Source organism: Rhinolophus sinicus, linkage group LG05 (assembly GCF_036562045.2).
Source record: "Rhinolophus sinicus isolate RSC01 linkage group LG05, ASM3656204v1, whole genome shotgun sequence".
Classification (NCBI taxonomy): domain Eukaryota; kingdom Metazoa; phylum Chordata; class Mammalia; order Chiroptera; family Rhinolophidae; genus Rhinolophus; species Rhinolophus sinicus.
Window position 1 is genome coordinate 170,307,209 of NC_133755.1, and position 21,402 is coordinate 170,328,610.

Below are 21,402 nucleotides of genomic sequence, written 5' to 3' on the forward strand. Positions count from 1 at the left end.
TATGATTATGGCATAGGTCTATTATAGACCAGTAGTATAGATGTGGCATTTTCCTGGGGAAATTCTGGCCTTTTTGCATCCAGTCTTCATTTGCTATTTAAAATTAGCCCTGATTCTCATCCAGTTCCCCTAAAATAATTTTGCAACAGTAACATCTAAGTAAAAAGTAACTTATTTTTTGTGTTTCTACTACAGGTGAAGACGGATGTTAGGAGTCTGCATGTGAAGACATTGGAAAAGCTTCAGCTATAAAAGTGAGATGTTTTCATTGTTTTTGCCATGAAACATGTTAAAAGATTAATATATTCATAGTTTAGGTTTGTTAGAAACTTTTATATAAGAACACTGTAGGCAGAGTTTTTCTTGCTTTTAACTATTTTGTAAGACAGAATAACAAATATTCTTATCACAGGATGAAATATGAAAGAAAATGCATACTGCAAAATACATACATGAAGAATAAAAATGGAGTCAAGAAGCGTAAACCATCATGTGACCCAATGGAGTCATTTCTTGCAATTGGCTTTCTAGTTAATGAGTCAGTCAGTCTTTTAGGTGACATTTTAAATGCTTTTCATTGACCAGAAAAGCGCTTCTTGTCCTTTTAAACTTCTTTTTCTTCAAGATTTGCAATTTCAATGCACTTTTGTGGTGGTGGTATTTGAAAAGCCACAGTGAATGATAAAAGGCAGAGGAAGGAAGAAGATATGCCTTTTTTTAGATCTAGGCAATTATTTTACTCTGTTTCTTTCCTAAGTACTTTAATGTATCATACTTTGACCAAATCATAAGCTATGAGTATTTGTCAAGACCTGAAATGTTGAACTAACATTGCTCAATTACATATGAAATATTTTCTAGAACGATAGGAATATATAAAGAAACTCAGTCCGGCAAGCATAGCATTATCACTTTTACTCACAAGTTTGTATTTTCAATTTCACACCAGGTCTTTTTTTTTTTTTTTTAACCCAACAGTAATATAAAAGAAAATTAAAAGCATTAAGTGTAACAATCAGTTAGAATTTTGTTGCCTTTAGCAAATTAATAATGCTTTATTGAAATCATACATATTTGATACACTGCATTATTCTTGAAGTACTACAACTTATTACAAAGACAAATGGTATTTTAACGGAGTAAAGATGACTTTGCTGTGTTCAAGTTCAGAGTTCATTGGTGTTTGGTTAACTGGTAAAATGATGGTTTTCTTACTGCAGATCTTCATTGCTGGCAAGAAAGTCCCAGAGGATTTTTTTGCCTGACTTATGACTGGAATACAGAGGAGCTTAAATATTAAGAGTCTGTGGTTCAGAGGCGACTTATCCATTAGGCACAGTGCCTAGGGTCTGTGATACTTCTAGTGACCACAAAAATGTTTTAATTTTAATGTCTTTTAAAAACAGGGGGAAAAATGAATATAACAATAGTGAATATATAATAATGAGCCCAGCCTGGAGTATATTTTTCTTTATACCAATGCAGTCATAAAACACAATTTTTAATATTTTTTTATGGAGGAAGGCGCCAAAGTACACAGAGCCCAAGAAAGTCATCAGGTGCCCCTACCTGGCCACAGTTAAGGATGCCTACATATGTGACAGATTCAGTCATTGGGATGCTGTTTTTTTTTTTTTTTTTTTAAGGGGTAATCATTTCTTTTTCATAAATGTTTATCTTCTCTGTAAATGAGTTTATAGATTTCTCTGCTCATCAGAGGGCTATGTGGTTCTATCTACAAAGAAAGAAATGACATATTGTTCAGTTAGATAGCCGTGGTTATTCATTCTGTTTTCCTAGAATAAAATAAAAAAATTTCTCCCTTGAGAGGCCTGTAGATATTCTGTTTGCTTTGTAATATGATACAGAAAATAAGGGAGGGAGAAACAAGACTTGCTTCAGGATTCTTTGGTCCCATTTTGGACAAGCATTTTTGCCTGAGGGGTGTGTGATCTGTGAGAAGAAGGGCTGACCCTGCCCCCTCACCGCTGCTGGAATCTCAAATTTTAGTTCTTCCATAGTTGCTGATCTGTGTTACTGAGTATGCAACATTTTCGGTTATTGTGACTCGTCTGGTTTTGTTTGTTCCTGAAACCATGATCTAGGTTTGGAGAAAATATTTGTGTTAGCCTTCAGCTGCCATGATCATAAAATTGTGCACAGAATATCTTCTGAAAGTCACTTACTGATTTAAAGTTAAGTGTGTTGCATGTCCGAGGAACTTCTTTATCAAAATAGGTGCCCACTCATATATAAACTACCTGAGAACCAGGATCTTTGTATATTTTGTTTGTTGCTATAGACTCTAGAAAAAGCCAGCTGTGTAAGAGAAACTCAAATGTTTGCTGAAAGAATGAATGAGCTGATTTCTGCCTTTAGAAGAGTCATGTTTCCAACCCCCTCCCCAAGGTACCAAGGCTCCAGGCCTTTGGTTTGAGGTAATAATGGTGGAGACCACCAGGCACTGGAAGGGCCACATCCCAGTGCCTGAGGGGTGACTCTGTGCTGGTCAGCCCCCATCTGGGGACTCAGTTTACCCTTTCACAAAAAAACTGACAGTTGAGCTAGAGGGAACCTTTTTAGTCTTCCAGAACTAATTACAACAACAACTAAAAGGTATTCTAATGAACTTCTGCACCTTGGTGGTCCCCCTGGGCTCCCCTTGCCGCATGCTGGTCTCAGGCTGGTTCAGGCTACCTCCAAGCTCTCTCTTCCCTGCACCTCTCCCAAGGAAAAAGTACCCCGGTATTTCTAAAACAGTTATTTATTTTAAATGTAAAAGTGTTCTATTAAATTGATAAACACTCCCCCACCCCCAGAAAGAAAAGCCGTGTTAGACCTCTCAAGTGTTCTGAAATTGTTTGAGGTATATATGTGAACTGCCAAACCTCTAGTTGTCAAACTAGCAAGTGTCTAGGCATATATGCAAAAATGTATATAGTACATCGACATAAAATAGTAATCTGCCAGTCTGTTACCCACAAACTATACAGAGAGCTGTCCTTCTAGGGAAACAAACCAGTATACGCCATTGGGAACCATTTAGTCAAATTAATCTGAGAAAGCAAGAGAATTGTAGAGAGAAATGCCACTCTCTCCAGCTACTGAAGGCCTAAGTCAGGGGGTGTAAACAGAAGGAATCAACTGTCCTTAATTAGTAATGCTTGATTAGGTAGTCCTGATTTACAGAAACTTTTGAAAAACCAGAGCCTATTTTGCATGGTTTGTTGACCCTAGCAGAACTAGAATGCATTGCTTTCCTGTTGTTATGACTTGTGTGTGTGTGTGTGTGTGTGTGTGTGTGTGTGTGTGTGTGTGTGTGAGAGAGAGAGAGAGAGAGAGAGAGAGAGAGAGAGAAAGAGCTTCAAGGCTACATATTTGAAATACTACCAAAAAAATATATGCATATAAGCACATTCATGTACCTAATTTTTTTTCTGAACATTCTTGCCTCTACCTTTTATTCTCGGTGCCTTTTTGTCCAGGGTTTCAACTGCCCCAAGTTCTTTGATGACAGTGTGTTGGGGAGAAGCTGCTGCCAGAAGTACACAGCATAGAGCTGCCCAAGAAGGAGAAGGATGCCAACTTAAAGTGCCAGGGCACACACCAGGCAGCGGGGTGCTCAAGGCATCCTGGTGTTTACTGTTCTTGCTAGCAGATTCCAAGCCTCTTACACTGTCAATTGGGAGAACAGGGAAATGGGGTGCTTTTAATGAAGATGACAAAGATTAGAAACTGTAGGTTTCCCATCCCAGATTTGCTGTGACTAAACACTGCTGTAACGGTGTCTTGTGGCCCCACTGTGTGGTCCTGCTGTTCTCTAGAGGGTAAGCGTCACTCTAGTTTCTTGCATCCCTATCTGAGGACTCTTACTGCCCTTTCAGGAGCCGTTGCAGGAGGCCCTTACACTGAGCCCATCCCGGGTCAGTAGCTGCTTCTGTGACACCTTAAAAGTCTGTAGTCTTGAAGCTGGAGCCTTTGTGGGATTGCAATATTGTGGCTTAGTACCCCTAAGTCTTACAAGCAATATGGTAAAGGCAGATTCAGGGAGGAGTTAACACTGTACACCCCTTCATATGAACTAGAAGTGACCTTGCCACTGTGTTCCCAGGGCGCTTTAAGTGCCTTACTTAGAGCTGATAGATTTGTTGGAAGGCAGATAATAGAATTATCACTGGCAATAGCATAAATGATTCACATTGTGCATAAATAACTTCTTGTATCGAGCTAGACATTGCTAATAATATAGCCATCAGTACAATTCCTGTCACAGTGCCAGAGGACAGGGACTTAATGTAGCGTGGGATCTTTGAAAATTCACTGAGATGCTTTCCTTCTGTTTCTTCTGTTGCAAAATCCCCTGATTATTTCTTGACATGGTGGTGTCATGAACATGATTTGTTTAAATGTATGAGTTGTGATCAAACAATACAGTGAATGTTTAAATTTTAAAAAATTATTACAGCAAAGGACACATTGCCATTAACCCCCCTCAAAATGTTCCCCCTCGCTTCCAACACACTTATCCCATCCTTCTGGCCACTTTCTGAAACAGTTCTTGAAGTCATCTTCCGAGAGTGTCTTTAGTTGTGCTGTCGTGGCTGCCTCGATGTCCTGAATCGATTTGAAATGTTTTCCTTTCATGGTCATTTTGACTTTGGGGAAGAGCCAGAAGTCACATGGTGCCAGATCTGGTGAATAAGGTGGATGAGGACACACCGTCATGTTTTTATTTGACAGAAATTGCTGTATCAGAAGCGATGTGTGACACGGAGCATTGTCATGACTGAGGATGATTTACAGCACACTTGAAAACACACCGTAGCTCACACCCGACTGGCTGCACTGAACAAGTTGAAACTTGTCACACACTGTTACTAAGGTTCGATGTGCCGCTTCCTGTATTGAAGATTCCAACCTTTCCATTGGACGGTACTTGGCAGTAGCAGTCATTGTATTTTGTGATCACAATGGAAGGCTCTGTGTCGCACATTACTTCTGGTACGGCAATTTCTGTCAAATAAAAACATTACAGTGTGCCCTCATCCACCTTATTCACTGGATCTGGCACCATGGGACTTCTGGCTCTTCCCCAAAGTCAAAATGACGATGAAAGGTAAATGTTTTCAGTCGATTCAGGACATCGAGGCAGCCACAACAGTGCAACTAAAGATTCTCACAAAAGAGGACTTCAAGAACTGCTTCAGAAAGTGGCAAGAACAATGGGGTAAGTGTATTTAAAGTGAGAGGAATATTTTGAGGGGGATTAATAGCAATATGTCTTTCACTGTAATAAATTTTTTTATTTAAACATTCACCATATTGGTTGATCACACCTTGTATAATCAAAGATGAAAAGTGTTGTAATAGCTAAGTATAGTGGTTACAAAAATATAGCACAAAATTACGACATTCAGAAAGATGTATAGATTTGACTCTCTAAGTTTTGGGCACCTCTCCTTTATTAAAAAATATCTCCTGTTGAAGCATTCTGGAGTTTGGTTGTACACCAATGTGAATGTTCTTAATTAACAGTGCACTTAATTAATTGTACACTTAAAAATGGTTAAGATGGCAAATTGTATGTTGTGTGTACACAATTAAACATTTTTTAAAACATCTCCCAGAAGTTGGCACATCATAAGCTGGTGTAGAGACTAGACATCCAGGGGAGGCAGGGGCATGCGGGTGGGGCAGAGGAAGAAGACTTGCTCATTGCAAGTCCTTCCTTATATCTGAAGAAGGGAATGAGGGGGTTCCCCAACCATTCTTGAGAGAAAACGGGCATAAGTTTAAAAAAAAAAAAAAAGGCTTGTTTTTTCTCATGAAGAGATGACCTTTGGAATGAGGAACGGGTTCCTGTTCCTGGCATTGAGCATTAGGGGATTCTCAGGACACTCTGTCCTCAGTATTGTGGAATTATGGTAATAGGTTTCTGTCAAAAACAACGAGGGGGAGGGGGATTCATGGTCGAATACGTTTGGGATTTAAGCAAGGTCAATGGCTTTCTTTTTCTGCAAAGCCTTTACATGCTACCCTGAACTATATATCTTCGCCATGGAGGTGTGACTGGCAGGGTTTCCCAGCTGTGAAACGTGGAATACCTCCTCCGTCCCCACAGCTCCCCACCCTGCCTTCTACTTTTTAAACCTATTGCTGTGTTGTTCTGTCGAAGGTAGTACTTTAGAAAATGGAGAGCGAAAGTCAAGTGTGGGAAAGAGGAAGTAGCCAGCACAAACCTAGACATTGGTTATAGGAAGTAATAGAAATGAATTGAAGCCATATTGTGACCTGTCGCTCTAGGAGGGGCCTGGAGAAAGGACATTTGAAGCGCAAAGCCCTGTACAATAGTTCTATGTGCTCCAGCGCTCCATCTGGGTAACCTGAAATGGAGCCAGCCCTTGACTTTGCTAGTTAGGGGGTCCCTCACTTTTTGCCCTTTCCCGTCAGACCGTCCTATATGTTCCCTGTAAGACTTGTGGGGCATCTTGAAGCATGTAGCTAAGCTACTGACTCAAGAATCAGCAAAGAATGACAGTCATCTGAAATTCTAATGTGAAAGAAAGTTTTCCTTATATTTTTTGCTATTAGAAAACCTCCAGTCTAATAGCATCTGATCGATTCTGATGGACTCCACACATTATTGTAAAAGAAGTAACATAAGTTCTTATTGATACATCGTTAAAAGTGATATGTGGCAGAGTGATTATTTTATAAGTGAGTGCCTACTTTGTATAACGCATTATTTATAAAGCTGAAAACATTGTGAGGGATGCAAAGGCAAGAACACGAGTCTTCTGCCCTTGTAACAAAGATGATAAAGTGAGTCAGAGGAAGTAAAACACATGCAAATAATGTTTCTGGGAAGCAGTATGTGATAAAAAATGATATCAGAAATATCAAATACCAAAGGGATTAGACATTTGATCCAAAGAAGTGTGCTTCCCATATAAATTGTTCACGTGTGAATGTTCTGTGTCTTTGAAAATAATGCTTATTTTCTGTTGTTTGGGTACAAAGTTGTGAATTAAATCAAAATCTAATTTTTATTCAAATCATCAATATGCTTACTTAATTTTTTCTCTACTTGACCTGTCATTTTCTGAGAGAGCTGTTTTGGCACTCTCTTTGTGTCAGTGAATTGTCAATTTTTTATTTTAGTTCTTTCGGTTTCTTCTCTTATGTGTTTCAAAGCTATGCTTTAAATACATGAAGGTTAACAAGTTATCCACTTGTTATATTCCTAAGTGCAAGGTAATTCCTGTATTTAAAAAACTACATAGAATGTCGCATCCCCACAAAGTACAGGATCTCAGAAGATTACTGAAGTTTTCGTGTTTTTAATGAAAACAAGATGATGATGATGGTGAACCTTGGATAGACCTGCCAGTGTCTTGCCCAGAGACCATCGTATAAGCACAGAAAGGCCATCACATTAAATGTCCTATGAAACAGATGCGCTCAGTGGTGCCAGATCTGCCTTCAGCAGCAGTAGATGATGAATCCAGAGTCTGGAACAGATAATTAGTTGTAATATTTGAGAAACTTATAGAAGCGCTGGACCAGATTCACCAAGCTTAAGAAGTCAGCAAAGCAGAATTATCCAGCTCAGCTTTAGGTGATCAAGGTCTGCACGCATGTTGATGGGGTACAGCCAACCTCAGCACCCCCTGTGCTTTGACCCCTTTCTTCCGTCTCATCCCAGATCGCAACCATCGCAATTTCAGTTGCATTTTCCAAGTTATGCATACTTTTAGAAATCTGTGTTTTATTACTGCCTTGCACCATCATGCCTTTTCTATGGCATAAGGAAAGCCTGTTCTGGAGGAAGATTACATTTGTGATAAAGAGTATTTAGAGTTAAGTAGGGTTATTAAAGCAGTCATTGTGTTTTAAAATTGAAAGGCTCCGAGTTGCAATTGATCTTAAGTCCTGTATTAAGTAGACTATTTTCTTTTAATATTCTTTGTCTTAAAAAGTATGGGGTCTGGTTTCTTAAAATGTTGTAACTTCATATATATTCCTTTGATTTCTAAAGCATAGTTACTCAAAGTTCAGCAATTTCACAAGGTCCTCATAAATAGAATAATATAGCAACAAGGCTCATAGGCAAATGATTGCCAAATTGTTTTTCTCTGGTTTCCCTTTTCTTCCTAAGCCTCCTGTCTCACATCTAATTCTTTTCTGGGTATTTTCAATTGGGGATCTTCCAGGCACCTCCAAGTTCACTTATCTTAAAAGTGCCATGTTCTCCTAACTTTTACTTAAGAAAATGAAGGTATTTTTGTGCAGGTTTATCATTTCAAGTGCACACTTGACATCTCTCTCTCTTCCTCCTCCCCAGCCCTACCCCTAATATCTAATTTGCCACCAAATCTCACGAAATTTACCTCACCATCTGTTTCTTCCCTTCTTTTCCATTTCCAGGGCCTTCATGAAGGAAAAACAAAAACAAAAATGCAAAAAACAAAGAACATTTGAGCATTTACCACAAACTACACCCTACATATTTTTTCTCATTTCATTCTTTTAGCCTTGTGCAGTTAATATCATGAATTGGACTCTACAAGTTAGGAGACTAATACTCTCACAGATTTAAGGCATTGCCCAAAGTCACGCAACTATCACGTTTCCCTGAAAATAAGACCTAGCCGGACAATAAGCTGTAATGCGTCTTTTTGAGCAAAACAATATAAGACCCAGTATTATATTATATTATATTATATTATATTATATTATATTATATTACATTACATTATATAAGACCCGGTCTTATATTGTAGTAAAATAAGACCGGGTCTTATATTAATTTTTGCTGCACAAGACGCATTAGAGCTGACTGTCCAGCTAGGTCTTATTTTCAGGGAAACAGGGTAGTAATTTTTTGAAACAGGATGGGTTTTAAATAAGGGCAAGTCCAAGTGCAGTGCTTCTTTATCTCTGTGAACTATGAAATGCTGCCCCCAGCCCAGCCATCCGTGTGCCTTGATGTCACCACATCCCGGCAGAAGGACCCGATTCTCTTTCTGATTTTCTGAACTTGGGAACCTTCAGTTCATTCTGCCCATCAGCCCGGTCCACCCAAAGTGCTGGGTTAATGAATTATGTTAGGTGTCTAGTCTAAAATTCACTGACATGTTGTTGCTTTCTCCATAAGGTCCAGACTAGGTGTGTGTTTTTTTATTTTTATCTTTAAGTTAACTGTTCTAGAAAAGTGTGTTGTGTACCACCCAGAACTCTCCACTCATTGAGTTGCTATGAGAGAAACACAGTGGGCTCTGGGGTCCACTGGACCTGGGTGTGGATGTTGGCTCACCTCCTTCCTGGGAAGCCTCCAGCAAGTTGTTTTTTTTTGCCATCTCCATCTATGAAATCATGATAATGAACTCACTTTAGTTTAGTTGTGGGTCTAGAGAGTGTGTGTACAAGGCCAAGTGCAGTGAGAGCCTGGCCCTTGGCAGGCCCTCCAATGGAGCTAGAGGGCAGTAGCAGTAATACAATTATCTAGACCTTATCTGTCCTTTTAAACTCGGTTCAAATTTCTCCTCCTTTTTAAATTACTCCAACCTGATTTTATCTGGCCCTCCTCAAAACTGCTGTATCAGTTAGCCTCTGAACAATTCATTTAGCAATTTTAATTAGGTAGTACCTCTTGACACTGTTTTGTGATCTTAAAAATCCTTCTTGAAATGCCTTCTCGAAGCGCTGTTAACTCCTGCTCTAATGGACTGAAGGAATTTAGAGGCAGGGCTAGCCATATGCACGTACATCATAGCTTGGCACCTTACGCATAACTGTTCACAAACTTTTGGGACTCTGCATTAAGAAACTTCACGTACATTCAGAAGACATAAATAAGCTGAGTTGGTTTTAAGTATGGAGAGTTCCTAGGTAGGTGCCTCCATCTAGCATGATTAGCCCACTTTTTTTTTTTCCCTAGTTCTGAATAAGAAGAATATTGCAAAGCAAATTTTAAAACTCCAAGAAATTGTTATTATCCAATATTTCTGATAAAACTGCCTTTTAAACGCTGGGGAATCTTAAACATGGCTGTATTTACAGTCATGTTTTATTTTCTTGGAGTAACTCCAAATTAGGAGAAAAATTACTATTGTAATTTTCTTCACAACTGTCATTTTCCAGCCTTAAATTTTTTGTTGGGTGGATTTTCATTTTCTTCTTTGCCTCTTCACCCCATATAACATTTTTTCCTTTTCCCACCAGCCAGGTTTCCTTCGGGAGAGTCTTATGGGGAAGATGATTCCATAAAAATATGCCTGAGGAAGGGCCACAGAAGATCTCTTTTAGCAATAAAAATGTAGTGGCACTTTTAAACTGAAGAAATTTAGTTCATTATGAGCTTTTTAGTTTTATTGAATCACCCCATATTCAAAGCCAGTTTTTTAAATTCCATACTTTATTTATAATTTTAACTGGAGATTTGGGGGGCCCCCTCTTTAAACAATATAAGGGTTGGTGAAAGAAAAATCATTTGAAACAACCGAGACAAGTTTCACCTGCCAAGGTGTGCATTCCATCCAAAAAACAACATTTAGATGCACTTGCACTGAGTCTATTTCTAAACAAAATACATATTACTAATTTTGACGATTTTGCCTGCATAGAAAAAGTAGTTTATTGAAATATTTACTTAAGGAAAAAAGAAGTCTCCTTGGTCTGCCAGGCTTAAAGTTGTGAAATGCATGGCTCAGTGAATGAATTCTTTGCTTTGTGCCCTCAGTCTCACTCATCTGTCTGGGAGACAATGCTAAAGAAAGCTTCAGAGGGCATCGAGGCCTAGGCTGGCTCAGCACACACCACCCCTGGGATCTAGAAAGACCTCTTGCTTAGCCAAATGCCCTTTTGAAAGAAAACTTTCAAAAATTCCAAATTTTTGAAGAATATGTGAACATGCAAGGCTAGGGTTCTACAGGGCAAGACCGGGATCTAATAAGGATTCAGTCAGTAAATCTCTGTGTATGCGCTGCATATGTTATGAGCAAGCGGTCTTCAATGTAAGCCAGAGTTGTTTTCCAGAAGTTCATTTGAAAAATATTTGGAGTGTATTTTTTCCTCATTAGACATAAAGCTGTGCATGGGAAGCCCTCTGGCAAACAGAGCCTATTTAACCCAGGCTGTACTTCAAATGTACACATCGGGGGCCAGTTCCCATTGTTAGTCTTCTTCCCCATTGTTCCCATAAACAACTGAAATTCCAAAATTTGTGGACAAACCTCATCTCCTGGAGAACTTCTCACAAGTAGAGAATGAGGCACAAATATTTTTTATTAGGTGATGTGTCCTGATACTGGAGTTTAGAGATACATTCATTTTTCTGTAAAACCATAGTGCTACAGACATTAAGTGATCACGTAAGAGTGATTCAGGAGAGTTTCACTGACACAGCAGAGCAATAAAAGAAGACAATTATATAGCACTTTCAAGTTTTATATAGTTATATTTTATCCCAGTTTTAATTTTGAAACTCTACAAGTAGGCATTTTTATTTAATTTGTGGCAAGAGTTTAAGTGGAATGCTTTGAAATGAACACTGTGATCGGCTCTGCTCTCCTGAGAAGAGAAGGAGGAAGGAGGACGGTGGCCTGTCTGAACCTCTTAGGGAGAGGAGGGAGGAGTGAACAGTTCGGAAGAGCGGGCTATAGAAAGGAGAGGAGGAGCGTGCGTGTCATGATAGTCCTGTGTCGTCCATCCCAAGGCGAGAATTTGCTACTTCTGGGTAACGCTAGGTTGAAGGAGAGAAGAAAACACAGGGTAAGGATGTCTTCGCCCTTTCCTCCTCCTTTCAACAACTCATCTTCCCAGTCTGGGCCACCCCCTTGTATCTCAGACACGGGGTTCTTCCATAAAAACACTGATAAGCTGTGGTTAGATCCCACATTTGAGGATCATTATGGGTTAAAACGCTTTTATAGGCAGAGCTGGGAACCACATCTACCATTAGAACCTGGAACACATTTTCCTGTAGAAATGAAAAACATTTACCAGGAGTCTTTTGGAACAGGCTCCATTTTTCAAATTGGTTCTGCCTGTATGGGTAGGGTTGAGTGAGCTTGGCAGAGAATAATACAATGCTAGTTTCTCGTGGGGAATATACGACTTTTTCCCTTTGGAACTCAGTGAACTGTCCTACCGCTTTGTCTACCTAGAGGCCTATGTGTTCCTTAGACACAAAATAAAATTCCAAAGTTTTCCACGTTTATGATTTTTAATTAATATGAGCTTTCCTATCTGAGAAACTTTAAACAGTTATGAAAATGGTTATGATGCTCATGGGATCACTTTAGAGTACAAAAAAAAAGAAAAAAACAGATGGTAAGGAGGTTCGTTGACATGACCGGCTGCTTGCTGTAAGACATTGAACACTTTATTTTTCTTCTCTCGTGATTGTTCTTCTGACCATCTTGAAAGATAGCCAAGGAAACTTTTTCTTCTAATTATTTTCAACTACTTCTCAGAAGTTCATTCAGACTTCAATTAAACAAATCATCCGTGCTTTGGAAGTGCCAATTTAAACATCAAATATTTACATTTATAAATAGAGAGGATTAATTATCTCCCTTCAACCACAACCAGATTTTTTAACCTTAAAGGCAAGTTATTTAGTTTTGCTCACTGTTGTATACTGAGCAGTTGCTCAGTAAATGAGTTACTATGGCATCTTGGTTCAGGAAAATGTGGTTCCTGAACCATTTAGAGCAAATAATGAACATCTTATATTTTTAGACTTATAACCAATTGAAAATTTACATTCTAAAGGATTCTTATTTTAATATATCAGTGCATGTTCAGGAAGAAAATACTAGAGCTATGTGAGGCACTTTCTTTTTTAACATGCAAAGCACATACACATTTATTACATCTTATATCTCCCACTCCCACATTTCCAAGTTTTCATACTTTCACTGGTTTATTGGCTTCACTGGTTTGTTTTTTTTCCCAATGGTTTTTCACTTTGTCAGATAGAACATTTTTAACTGTAATATAGACTCTTACTCAAATATGCTAAAACAAAAATAAATTACTAAACTTCTCTTGAGGGAGTGATGGTCTTTAAGGTTCATTGACTCAGGGACTCAGGAATATCACTAAGGATTTAGTTTCTCCCCCTCTTCTGCTCTGCCATCTTTTTTGGCTTCTTTTTCAGGCAGATTCTCCTAAATGGTTACAGGATGGCTGCTAAACACAAATACATGAACAGATTCCCTTGTCCATATGCTCCAGGAGAAAGAGAGGAACCTCTTCCCAGCCATAGAATACAAGTCCCTTCTTCCAATCTGATGAGGCCACTTACATCATGGAAAGCAATAACCACACTAAGAATGCTCTGCACTGATTGGCTTAGATTAATCAAGGTCCCCTGGTAGAGCTGGAGATGGGATCAGCTGCACCTATTCTTATGACAGTGAGTAGAAGAGTTGAGGAGGTGGATACTTCAACAAGACAAGTTGTTGTTGGGAAGGAAGAAGTGGAGAATAGATGCTGGGTAAGCAACTGACAGTGCCCATGAAACTGGGGCTTTTAAACCTAATTGTAGTGTTCTTTTTTTTCAAGTAAAACATAGTTCTGAGTATAATCTGTCAATCCCTGGCTCTTATATCTGCATACTTGTACAAACGGTCCATCCTTCTACAAATTTCCTCAAGTTATTTCTTGGCACCTTGGGTGAGGGGGAACATGTCTCATATTATGAACAGCTGTGGTGTTGTCTTCATCTTCTAGTCTAAGTTGCTAAGGTCTCCATGACTAGAAGGTGCCCGTAATCCAGCCAACACTGCTGTCCTTAATCAAGCACAGAGCCTACTCTGAGTCAATTGGTGCTTTGTTCTTTGGAGCATCTGCCAGAGTCATGCTATATTTTGTGCAGAATTGGAGGAGATGCTTCTATCTCATGGAGTTCTAAATGGAAATTGCTCTGTTAGAAAATACTTTCTGTTTTCTATTCCTCTATCTTTAGGACTCAGACATAGACTGTAGAAACAGGGCCTGAGGACAGTAGACCAATAATTAAGCTGCTGAGGATGCCTTCCCAGCTTCTGGCTTGCAAAGGTGAACGGAACTAAGTTGTAATCAAGAGGATAGGCTTCATGTTGTGTTTAGCACTCAAGTTAAACAGACCAATCTAGGTGATTTTGTAACGTATTTGTCCTTTATGATGTTATGTCTATGGGAAAATGTGTTCCAGACTCCACAATTTGAGTCCGGACTCAGAATGATCTAGAATACAATCTGTTTGTAGGCTGCAAGTTATTTAAATAAGTTGCAGTACTTAATGCCACTATGACTACTGGACAAAATTCCTTCTTGTCCTCTAATGACAATACTTTGTAATTAGAAAAGAAAGCTTTAAAAAAGAAATAGAACTTTTTTTCTTGCCTGTGCCAAGGCTTCAATGATTTGATTAATAATTAATGTCAAGGCTAGACGGGGCTTTTTTCCTGCTGGGTCATTTTTTCTCAATTTGTTGAAGGCATCAGCACACAGACCACTGAAGAAAGGCTGTTGTTTCTCTTAGCTATAAAACAGGTGGTAACCCCCGCAGCTGCTTCTGGCATCCTTTCTTTTATTACTTAAGGTTTGGCAATTCAGGGAAGTTGGTTGAGGTATATGGGGAGCCCTACTCTGGAGCTCAGGTAATAGGAGGAAAGCAGAGTTAAGGTCAAAGGAATTTGTATGTAATGTATAAACTTGGCTTCAGTGGGCCAAGTCAGAACAGTGCCTTGCTTCTACCTCTTAAGTGGAATGATTATCCAGTAATAATCTAATATCGTGATCCCTTCTTTCCACATTGGAAATGACTTTGTTTGAGCAAGAATTTCTCATTAAAGCAACAATAAAACATTGCCACAGTGATATGTATCTGAGTCTTTCTTCTGAATCTTCCTTCCACTCTGGCAATGCTCTGGATAAAAGAGGCAAGTTATAGAAATATAATGCAGACATATAATGTGGACAAAATTTATTAAAAGGTTCAGATGTTCCTCTTTCTGCAGTCGATGGGGTTGTGGTTGCCTGAAGTAAGTCCATCAGTTCAGATTGGAACGTTGTCCAGGGAAGAGAGTCTAGGGACAAAGGTAAACTTAGCCTTTCCCTCAAGAAATTGAAGTCACCATAGAGAATACTGATTTCCCCCCTTCAAGGGCTTGTATGGTCTGGCTCTGTCTAGCTGTATCTCCTATTACTTCCCCATCCCATACCCCCTCTGCTACCTCCACTTGGTCTACTCACTGCTAACCTGCATCTCTTTGTCATCTTCCCCATTCATGAAATGCCCTTCTTCTCTGCTTGGGGGCAGAATCCTACCTTCCGGAGAACCAATGAGCTCAGTGTCTCTACCCCTTTCTTTGCTCACCTCAGTCATACCTAGGTGTTAATTTTAGACACAGAAAAGATCTAGTCCTAAATATCTCATGTTATTTATGATAAAATTGAGGCCGAAAAAGAGTTGGTGACACCACCGAGTTTGCACAGCAAGTTTGTGTCAGAGACTGAACTGGAATCAAGATGTCTGGTCTTCTAGCCTAGTACACTTGCCATTATATCAACTGCATTAATAAGATTCTTTATTTCTCCACAAAGGGGGTATGTGTACACACACACACACACACACACACACACACACACACACACTTTTTTTTTCAACCTGATGAGCAATAAGAAAGGTGGGTTTTAAAAAACTGATTTGCTCAATTAGCCTGTTTGGTACTGGGGATACCAACCATTTAAATCTAACAATGTGAAAATTGGGTCTATTTAAACATACATTAGGGCTGGGTTGGTATCACCTTTGGTTACCTAACACTAAGATTTCAGGTTTCTAGCATCCCCAAATATTTGAGCACCATCCTTTTAAAATATTTTACTGCTATATATAGGATGTTTAGAAAGAAATTCCACAAGTGACTTTATGGGTACTAGTCTCTAAAGATCGACACTAAAAAGCTTGCTTGTTTCTGTCATGTGTTCAATTAAGTCTTAGGTTTTTCAGCAAACTTACAAGAGACAAGTGAGTCATATAAGAAAATAATCTTAATAAAATACTAAAATAGGGTTTGGGCAGAATGGACTTCTGTTTGTTATACTTTATCTAACATACAATATCTTGGAAAAGAGTAACTTGAAGCACAGAATCCAGTGATGTGCTTCCATAGAATAATTAATTTTCCTTGTTCATAATAGTATAGTTTTTCCTGTTTGCAAACAGATGTGTCTAAACACTATGTTTCATTAATTCAAGCAGAAATACGTTCCTGTATTAAAAGAACCTGCTGTCACATGGTTTTCCTTACATAGCCTCTGTACCGCTCAGGATCTGTTGGGGAAACCAAATTCAAATGTATGGAAAGAAGCAAAGCTGTGAAAAGCAGCACTGACCCTCCTTTAGAACTGAAGTTGATATTAAATCCACCAACAATAACAAGTAAAAATACTCTCTTATTATTGTTGAGTGATATTTGTTCCTTGCAAAGATTTCTGAGTCATCAGGTATGAAAGGTTTCAAGACCTCTTGTCTATCTGGGAGATATGTGTCTAGAGAGACATCAAGAGCCAAAGTATTTAAAGATTGACTTGTACACAGAGTGGCTAAATACTTATATACAAATAGGTCTTTCCAGGAATATAAAAGTGAAGGTTGAGTCTAAAAGTCTACTTGCTATTTTTTAAAGCTGGTTGCTGTTGGTGGGAGAGCTTTTCTATGAACAAGGGAAGGCTTTCTGTGCCCATGTGGCTGTGTTCAGGTGCCCACACATAGACTGACCGAGACCTGCACTGCTGCCAAGACAGGACAAAAAGCACTGGCTGCTCTACCTGCAACTCTTGCTTAAAACAAAACAAAATGGGAGCCTCACACAACCAAAATACCTTCTAAACACAATGCAAAAGTGCTGTGGTTCCTGATGGCGCCCTCAAATAATTTGCAACTCCCTGTAGTCTAGTTCCAAAGAAGGAATTAGGGTTGTATTTGCCAACAGTTCTCTCTGTAAATTTCTAGATTTTCTATATTTTGGGTTCTTCTAAATAAAATGTAATGGTCCATTTGAGAAACTGCACCCATACTGAGCATCGTTTCTGTTAGTGGGTCGTCGCAGGCAATCCTAGAGTGCTTAACCCTTCTTGGATCTGATGGGACCCACTGGTTTCCATGGAGTCGTGCTGGCTGATGACCAAGTGAGAATTCAGCATTCCAGTTAGTGTTTCTAATCAGGCCTGACCTGAATGAAGTACTTGCACAAAGGACTTTCAAATCTCAACGCTTTGTATGTAATCACTAAAAATAAGTTGATTATTTGGGGGGCAAGTGGATGGTAAAGGTTTAAAAATGTGTGTTCCTTTTACTTATTTAAATTTTGATTGGCTTTTGAAAAAATAATTTAGTCTTTTCGTGATGCAAAATACATAGTTTCTCCAGTCCTGCTACTTTGTGCAAAGTAATGCAAAACAGAATTTGTCTCATTTGACCTTAAATGTAAATAACGTGAGTGCCAAATTGTGACAGATATAGTTCATACATCTGGCAATAATCCTTTTATTTTACGTCACCGATGCCTCAAAGCAATTGTTAATCCTAGTTTATTTTTAACATTTTAATTTAAGCCTCCTGCTCTGGGCTTCTTTGTTTCTCCTCCACCTAGTTTTGTTAGATGGTTAAAATAAGATCACTATAAAAACCGATGTTCATTTTTATTAACTCAGACATTTGCATAGCTTCATGGTGAATTCAGGAGAGACAAAAGGAGATTCCTGACTTAGAGCTAGTCCTCAAATGGGGGGGAAGGGGCAGAAGTCTTCAAGGCTCATAATTGTTGAGAGCAGAAGATAATGGCTTTATTGTGCGTAGGAGTAAAGAGGTAGAAGAGATGACCCTTGCCTGGATAGGTGGCAGTTGAAGAGGCTTCTGAGACGGTATCTGGGCTCCTACACAGGACATTGTCTGACTTAGTTTGATGCCTGACTCCCTTGCAATTAATTACTTCCACTTGAACCTATAGGGCTTCAATCAAAGGGGATAATTAACTCTTTAGTTAACATGTAAAAATCATGAGATGCTGTTTGGGCTAAATTTTTGCCTAAGTTACTTTTAATACCTTACTTCGATGTCAAAGGTCCTTCAACTATTTATGTAGGTCCTTTTGGCAGAATCCTGTGAAGTAGTGGTGAAGAATGATTCTTTAACTCAATCAGGTTTTTTCCAAGGTGCTCTTCATGTTGACATTGCGCTAACCCAGATTTTGACCTTCAAATGCATTTCTAATTTCCCTTTGAAACCATTCCTGGAATTACTAAGGGATTTTTGTATTTAAGGAAAGCAGTGGCTTTATTAATTTTTATTGTCACTCCCTCAATGAAATAGATGTTTATTTTTCTTCATAAACCCCATAGATTTTTATAGAAATATCAAGAAAAATAATCAAGAAAAAAATTTTATGTAATAGTTTCACATGTGCTTATGTTTTCAAAGTAAATAAACAATGAAGAATCAATTTTCAAAAAGCAGTAATGGGAGTGTTTCTAATAAAAAATTGACTTAAGTAGGTTCATTTTTCATAGCCTCTCACTGACTTATTTCACTGACTTTATCAGGAATATGATCCATTTAATCATATTTTTAAAGGTATGTATAAGATAAATGTTGGGTTTGTGACAAAGAATAAACCTAGGAGCAAAGCATAAAGCTGAAGAATAATCCAGATGGCAATACTGAGGAGCTGAGCAAGGCCACAACCTACGGCTCCGCAGACTTGCTCTGCGTCCTCTGTGAATGGGGCCCCCTGGAGTTGTGCCAATACGTCAGCTCTAGAGCTAAGGTTATGAAAAGTGTTTCCGCGTTCTTATGTTCACTCATCAAACTTCTGGCTTTACTAATTGTCCTAGGAATGATGGGGACACCTTGGATCACATAAGCATTCACAGCTAAGGAGTCTATTAGTTGTTGACCCCAAATGGTAGTCCCTTTGGCTGAGGCCAGTGACAATGTTACAGCTCTTCTGTTGCATTGTTTGTTTGTTTGCCTCAGTCCTACAGAGTGCTCCTTCACAGAGGAAAGGGCAGAGCCATGATGAGTAAGAAGGAACCAAAGCCCAAGACTTTCAAGCGATTGGTCAAGCCAGGAGTCCTCCCACCCCTCACTCAGTTGTTCACGAAGCAGCACTTATGGACGGGCTCCATACACCAGGCACTAGTGCTGAGGGACTGACACTGCAGGGAGCTTATAATCTAGTGGAGCTGAAAGATACTTTTAAAGACCACATAAGTATATCATTATAAATCATGGTGAGTACTATGGACGAAGAGAACAGGGTATTCCAAAGAGAGTGGACTGTTGTTGGCAGGAGGAGATTGGAGAAGATCTGTCTGAAGTGGAGAGATGAATGAAACACAGAAAGGCTAGTGAGCAGTGGACAAATGGGACAGTGAGATGGGGCTGGAGGGATACATGAGGGTTTTATCATGCGTGGCCTTGCCATGTTAAGGAGTTTGGCTTTTATTCTAAATGGAATGGGAATATATTTACAGGTTTTAAGCACGGGACTGATATAATCCAAAGATTCACTTTAGGTCTGGGGTGGAGAATGAATTGCAGATAAGAGTGAAAAAAGGGTAACTGGATAAGAGCCTTTGGCAGTAGGCTACTCAAAAGCTAATGGTCCCTTGGACCAGGGGATCCCTGATACTAATGAAATTACCCTCCAGAACACACGGAAGATGTGCAGATTTATCAAGGAACCACTATTTGGGTATCTGAAAGGGAGAATCATCCCAGAAGTCTTCATTCTAGTATTTCCCTTACCTAACTCACCTTTTATAAGTGGTGCAAGGATTCCCTCTCCCTGGGTTCTCTCGATGCCACAGAGAAGGTTGGACTCTGAGTCCATGGATGCTCGTATGAGTAAGTCTTTGTTACTAGGTGCTTTGCAGTGCTGTGCAAATTCTAGAAAATACTGCTTTCTCTTCTGCTTTTCCCTCTGTTCCTTTAAGTTCCTGAGGAAGCCAGACAGCATTTATAGTGTTTGATTGTGGAGATGCGTGAACATGGAAATTAAGGCTGATTTTACAGTTGTCTTAGAAGTTTTACCCTTTGAAAAGTTCTAATTACTTGTTCATTGTAACTACAATCCTATGTTAAATTGTTGCTATGTGTCACCAGTAGTAGCATTTAGATAAAATAAGAGAATAATAAAAAATTTAAGTCATTATTGCTTTGACACTGTGTAATATAATTAATATATACTATTTAGTATGTGAATTATTATTTACATACAATATGTACATAAAGATTATTATATAAGTCAAATTTGAGGAATGTTAATATACTATCATTTTTGTCTTTGAATGTTACAACAGAAACTCATATCAGAGACTTTAGAATTAGAAGGAAGTTTTAAAGATGAGTCGGTTAACATTCTTCTTCTTTTTTTTTCTTTTTAATATGGAAGTAAATGACATAAAAGCACTCCCTTATCATGGACTCAAAAATCACATTCTCCCCCTCTCCAGGAGAGCCAAAATGAATAAATTTTTAGTTGATAATTCAAAGAATGAAAAGAAAAAACTATAATTACTTATTGTTTCTTTGTAGATGTTTAACTTCATTTTCACACAGGTAATTTTATAATGAAAAGAAGGTGAGAACTCCTCAGTTTTTAAGTTTGGGTGATAAGGAAGAGCACTGTTTACAGTTAAAAAATAAGATAAGATTTGAGTAAAATAACTGGCCCCTTCTGACGCCCTCCTTTCTCTTTCAGTATTTCTGCAGGTAGACTTCACAGCATGAATGTCTGCTTCTGAGTAGCATGAGATAAATAATTCAGCATTTTCTGCTGCATATCAACTCTGCTTATTTTCCCCTCAAATTACATATTCTGGCAAGATTTCTCACTTGTTAAAGCATTTAATTATTGTGTTTGGCAGTCATGGTTGGTTGCATTATATAAACAAATGCCTACTTCAAACATTGAAACTGATTTTTTTCATAGTCTGCCAGAAAGCGAGACTATTTGATGTGCAGTTCGAACGCTCTATTCCTGATTATATAATTTAGGTCTGGGAATAGAATTTTGGCATTTGTCTGCAGTCCTTATGCCATAGAAAACTAACCTTTAGCATCCTCTTTAAAAGGGCAAACCATCACTGATACAAGTTCCAAAAACACTTCTAAGGTAGGCAGCGTTCTATTAAAAGATCCTTTCATCTTCAAGTAGTTGCACATCTGTCGAGCACAGCATTATTTTCAACCATTCTGTGTAATCTGTGAGCTCTGCAGAGCAGCAGCTAATTTGGCCCCCTTGTTCTAGTCATAGGAGAATCCTTGTGTGTTTAGATGGAGAGTCTGGCAGGCACCGTTGATTTTCTTCTACCCGTGTGTAGACAGTGCTTGCTATTAAA

At 38.7% G+C, this 21,402-nt stretch overlaps 1 protein-coding gene across 3 annotated transcripts in view; it reads left to right on the forward strand.

Moving 5' to 3' along the window:
* The window catches only part of PLEKHG1 (pleckstrin homology and RhoGEF domain containing G1), a 212,190-nt gene that overhangs the window by 57,260 nt on the left and 133,528 nt on the right, over nt 1-21,402 (forward strand). For all 3 annotated transcript variants that reach the window (XR_012496798.1, XM_019735456.2, XM_074333704.1), the window contains exon 2: nt 196-254. The gene's annotated coding sequence lies outside the window, so the exon portion shown is untranslated. The remainder of the gene's footprint in view (nt 1-195; nt 255-21,402) is intronic.